The 6,000-nt window shown below is 43.4% G+C and overlaps 1 long non-coding RNA gene across 2 annotated transcripts in view; it reads left to right on the plus strand.

Moving 5' to 3' along the window:
• LOC307181289 overlaps window positions 1-608 on the plus strand; it is a 492,089-nt gene extending 491,481 nt beyond the window's left edge. For both annotated transcript variants that reach the window (XR_013826334.1, XR_013826335.1), the window contains exon 5: window positions 528-608. This is a non-coding gene — a long non-coding RNA (uncharacterized lncRNA). The remainder of the gene's footprint in view (window positions 1-527) is intronic.
• The last annotated feature ends 5,392 nt before the right edge of the window (window positions 609-6,000 follow it).

Below are 6,000 nucleotides of genomic sequence, written 5' to 3' on the forward strand. Positions count from 1 at the left end.
GTTCACACGGTTGATCATACTCTGGGTTCCACATGCATGTTTTTGCTGAAGGAAGAATACCTTAAACCTGGAGAGTTGAGACCCGTGGAATTGGTACCATGCAATATGACTTCAAAGGGTCTTCATTTGCTCACTGAACCTCTCCAATCCTATCACTGCTGCGTTTATGCCCCTGTACACATGCTTGATTCTCTTTCGGAGACATAGCAATCCATAGGTTTTAAGATACTTACTAGTCAGGTACATTCTTAGGCGTTTAATATGGGGTGTTGAGTCCATTTCGTTGAGCAAGGAGTAGCTCTTGTCTATTCCATATTTGGCTTAAGGAACTTTATCTGTGCTCATTTCAATCTCTGGTTTTATGCAGCACCCCAACTCACCTTTTCCCTTAAGCAAGCATAAGTTGGTTTTCTAAATTTGAGACCCTGTTCTGTTCTGTAATTCAGTTCCTGTGTAGCCAAGTTTACATTCCGTGTATTACTGATATCTTATGATGTTTCTTTTTCTGTGTGACTTATTTCACTTAGAATCATCATACCTGAATCCACTCATTGTGCTGCTAAGGGCCTGATGACATAGATTTCATTGCTGAGTGATATTGCTTTGTAAGTAAATACCACAACTTCTTTATCCATTTTTCACTTTCTGCGATGTTGAATAAGTACTGTAAACGAGGTTCTTGTAAACAGAGCCGTTCCAAACTTTGGGCTGCTGTGTCTTTTTGATTTTAATTTCCCTAAGCTATAGGACCATAAGTGGAACTGCCCTAGGCTCTGTTGCTTTGTTTTTTAGATGTTTCAGGAAACACCATACACTTCCCCCTAGTGTCTGTTGGCAATTTATATCCCGCCCATCAGCATAACAAGGCTCCCAGTTCTCCATGGCCTGTCCTGCCTTTCTGGATTTTACACTTTTTTCAGATGGCCCTTTTGACCGGGGGGAAGTGAGACTTCATTGTAGTGCAGATTTCCTTTGCAAGCTTGCTTGGTTGGCCAAAAAGGGCGTATGCGTTTTTTCCTGAATATATTCAGGAAAAAACGCATACGCCCTTTTTGGCCAAGTGCATCATTGTGGACGTTCTGCCTCTTTTCCTATGCTTTCAATGCAATTCCAGTCTACCTCCTGAAATCGGTTTCCTGCATATCTGCCCTGCTTTCAAGTCCTCTTGGCAGCCTTACTTCAGTATATTTTTGGACGATAGCTGTCATTTATAACTCTGCAGGTTTGTGAATGACAGTGCCCCTGAGCTCCTTTCTTCAACTCGCTTTCTTTTGAGCTGGCCACAACACCACATGATGGCTTCAGGCCCCAATCTGGTTCCGGCATGGCACGCTGAGCCTTTGGTTAATTCCTCTTCCTGGTGGGAAATGAGAGTTAAATTTGCCCGTCCAGACACCTACAGCTAGTCTCTCATTGGTTTTCGCTATTCCTGTTCATCTTCCGCAGAAATTACAAACTGGGCCAAACAGGAGGTTAAAGGCGCTGACTCTCCAAGTGGGGAGAGTGTTAGTAAAGCGTCTGGAATGTTGCACCCGAGTACCAGGGCAGGAAAACTGAGACATATTTGAACACGTCTCCCGTTCACACGGTTGATCATACTCTGGGTTCCACATGCATGTTTTAGCTGAAGGAAGAATACCTTAAATCTGGAGAGCTGAGACCCGTGGAATGGGTACCATGCAATATGACTTCAAAGGGTCTTCATTTGCTCACCGAACCTCTCCAATCCTATCACTGCTGCGTTTATGTCCCTGTACACACGCTTGATTCTCTTTTGGAGACATAGCAATCCATAGGTTTTAAGATACTTACTAGTCAGGTACATTCTTAGGCGTTTAATATGGGGTGTTGAGTCCATTTCGTTGAGCAAGGAATAGCTCTTGTCTATTCCATATTTGGCTTAAGGAACTTTATCTGTGCTCATTTCAATCTCTGGTTTTATGCAGCACCCCAACTCACCTTTACCCTTAAGCAAGCATAAGTTGGTTTTCTAAATTTGAGACCCTGTTCTGTTTTGGAATTCAGTTCCTGTGTAGCCAAGTTTACATTCCGTGTATTAGTGATATCTTATGATGTTTCTTTTTCTGTGTGACTTATTTCAGTTAGAATCATCATACCTGAATCCACTCATTATGCTGCTAAGGGCCTGATGACATAGATTTCATTGCTGAGTGATATTGCTTTGTAAGTAAATACCACAACTTCTTTATCCAGTTTTCACTTTCTGCGATGTTGAACTTGTACTGTAAACGAGGTTCTTGTAAACAGAGGCGTCCCAAACTTTGGGGTGGCTGTGTCTTTTTGATTTTAATTTCCCTAAGCTATAGGACCATAAGTGGATGTGCCCTAGGCTCTGTTGCTTTGTTTTTTAGATGTTTCAGGAAACACCATACACTTCTCCCGAGTGTCAGTTGGCAATTTACATCCCGCCCATCAGCATAACAAGGCTCCAAGTTCTCCATGGCCTGTCCTGCCTTTCTGGATTTTACAATTTTTTCAGATGGCCCTTTTGACCGGGGGGAAGTGAGACTTCATTGTAGTGCAGATTTCCTTTGCAAGTGTTCTTGGTTGGACAAAAAGGGCGTATGCATTTTTTCCAGGAAAAAACTCATATGCCCTTTTTGGCCAAGTGCATCATTGTGGACGTTCTGCCTCTTTTCCTATTCTTTCAATGCAATTCCTGTGTACCTCCTGAAATCGGTTTCCTGCAATTCTGCCCGGCTTTCAAGTCCTCTTGGCAGCCTTACTTCAGTATATTTTTGGACGATAGCTGTCATTTATAACTCTGCAGGTTTGTGAATTACAGTGCCCCTGAGCTCCTTTCTTCAACTCGCTTTCTTGTGACCTGGCCGCAACACCGCAGGATGGCTTCAAGGCCTAATCTGGTTCTGGCACCGCACGCTGAGCCTTTGGTTAATTCCTCTTCCTGGTGGGAAATGAGAGTTAAATTTACCCGTCCAGACACCTCCAGCTAGTCTCTCATTGGTTCTCGCTATTCCTGTTCATCTTCCGCAGAAATTTCAAACTGGGCCAAACAGGAGGTTAAAGGGACTGACTCTCCAAGTTGGGAGAGTGTTAGTAAAGCGTCTGGAATGTTGCACCCGAGTACCAGGGTACGAAAACTGAGACATATTTGAACACGTCTCCCGATCACATGGTTGATCATACTCTAGGTTCCACATGCATGTTTTAGCTGAAGGAAGAATACCTTAAACCTGGGTAGGTGAAACCCGTGGAATGGGTACCATGCAATATGACTTCAAATGGTCTTCATTTGCTCACCGAACCTCTCCAATCCTATCACTGCTGCGTTTATGCCCCTGTACACATGCTTGATTCTCTTTCGGAGACATAGCAATCCATAGGTTTTAAGATACTTACTAGTCAGGTACATTCTTAGGCGTTTAATATGGGGTGTTGAGTCCATTTCGTTGAGCAAGGAGTAGCACTTGTCTATTCCGTATTTGGCTTAAGGAACTTTATCTGTGCTCATTTCAATCTCTGGTTTTATGCAGCACCCCAACTCACCTTTCCCCTTAAGCAAGCATAAGTTGGTTTTCTAAATTTGAGACCCTGTTTTGTTCTGTAATTCAGTTCCTGTGTAGTCAAGTTTACATTCCGTGTATTACTGATATCTTATGATGTTTCTTTTTCTGTGTGACTTATTTCAGTGAGAATCATCATACCTGAATCCACTCATTGTGCTGCTAAGGGCCTGATGACATAGATTTCATTGCTGAGTGATATTGCTTTGTAAGTAAATACCACAACTTCTTTATCCATTTTTCACTTTCTGCGATGTTGCACTTGTACGGTAAACGAGGTTGTTGTAAACAGAGCCGTTCCATAGTTTGGGGTGGCTGTGTCTTTTTTATTTTAATTTCCCTAAGCTATAGGACCATAAGTCGAAGTGCCCTAGGCTCTGTTGCTTTGTTTTTTAGATGTTTCAGGAAACACCATACACTTCTCCCCAGTGTCTGTTGGCAATTTACATCCCACCCATCAGCATAACAAGGCTCCCAATTCTCCATGGCGTGTCCTGCCTTTCTGGATTCTACACTTTTTTCAGATGGCCCTTTTGACCGGGGAGAAGTGAGACTTCATTGTAGTGCAGATTTCCTTTGCAAGCTTGCTTGGTTGGCCAAATAGGGCGTATGCGTTTTTTCCTGAATATATTCAGGAAAAAACGCAGACGCCCTTTTTGGCCAAGTGCATCATTGTGGACGTTCTGCCTCTTTTCCTATGCTTTCAATGCAATTCCAGTCTACCTCCTGAAATCGGTTTCCTGCAATTCTGCCCCGCTTTCAAGTCCTCTTGGCAGCCTTACTTCAGTATACTTTTGGACGATAGCTGTCATTTATAACTCTGCAGGTTTGTGAATTACAGTGCCCCTGAGCTTCTTTCTTCAACTCGCTTTCTTGTGACCTGGCCGGAACACCGCATGATGGCTTCAGGCCCTAATCTGGTTCCGGCACGGCATGCTGAGCCTTTGGTTAATTCCTCTTCCTGGTGGGAAATGAGAGTTAAATTTGCCCGTCCAGACACCTCCAGCTAGTCTCTCATTGGTTCTCGCTATTCCTGTTCATCTTCCGCAGAAATTGCAAACTGCGCCAAACAGGAGGTTAAAGGCGCTGACTCTCCAAGTGGGGAGAGTGTTAGTAAAGCGTCTGGAATGTTGCACCCGTGTACCAGGGGAGGAAACCTGAGACATATTTGAACACGTCTCCCGTTCACACGGTTGATCATACTCTGGGTTCCACATGCATGTTTTAGCTGAAGGAAGAATACCTTAAACCTGGAGACTTGAGACCCGTGGAATGGGTACCATGCAATATGACTTCAAAGGGTCTTCATTTGCTCACCGAACCTCTCCAATCCTATCACTGCTGCGTTTATGCCCCTGTACACACGCTTGATTCTCTTTCGGAGACATAGCAATCCATAGGTTTTAAGATACTTACTAGTCAGGTACATTCTTAGGCGTTTAATATGGGGTGTTGAGTCCATTTCCTTGAGCAAGGAGTAGCTCTTGTCTATTCCATATTTGGCTTAAGGAACTTTATCTGTGCTCATTTCAATCTCTGGTTTTATGCAGCACCCCAACTCACCTTTCCCCTTAAGCAAGCATAAGTTGGTTTTTTAAATTTGAGACCCTGTTCTGTTCTGTAATTCAGTTGCTGTGTAGCCAAGTTTACATTCCGTGTATTACTGATATCTTATGATGTTTTTTTTCTGTGTGACTTATTTCAGTTAGAATCCTCATACCTGAATCCACTCATTATGGTGCTACGGGCCTGATGACATAGATTTCATTGCTGAGTGATACTGCATTGTACGTAAGTACCACAAGTTCTTTATCCATTTTGCACTTTCTGTGATATTGAACTTGTACGGTAAACGAGGTTCTTGTAAACAGAGGCATCCGAAACTTTGGGGTGGCTGTGTCTTTTTGATTTTAATTTCCCTAAGCTATAGGGCCATAAGTGGAAGTGCCCTAGGCTCTGTTGCTTTGTTTCTTAGATGTTACAGGAAACACCATACACTTCTCCCGAGTGTCTGTTGGCAATTTACATCCCACCCATCAGCATAACAAGGCTCCCAGTTCTCCATGGCCTGTCCTGCCTTTCTGGATTTTACACTTTTTTCAGATGGCCCTTTTGACCGGGGGGAAGTGAGACTTCATTGTAGTGCAGATTTCCTTTGCAAGCTTGCTTGGTTGGCCAAAAAGGGCGTATGCGTTTTTTCCTGAATATATTCAGGAAAAAACGCATACGCCCTTTTTGGCCAAGAGCATCATTGTGGACGTTCTGCCTCTTTTCCTATGCTTTCAATGCAATTCCAGTCTACCTCCTGAAATCGGTTTCCTGCAATTCTGCCCCGCTTTCAAGTCCTCTTGGCAGCCTTACTTCAGTATATTTTTGGATGATAGCTGTCATTTATAACTCTGCAGGTTTGTGAATTACAGTGCCCCTGAGCTCCTTTCTTCAACTCACTTTCTTG

Source organism: Stenella coeruleoalba (assembly GCF_951394435.1).
Source record: "Stenella coeruleoalba genome assembly, contig: scaffold_82, whole genome shotgun sequence".
NCBI lineage: Eukaryota > Metazoa > Chordata > Mammalia > Artiodactyla > Delphinidae > Stenella > Stenella coeruleoalba.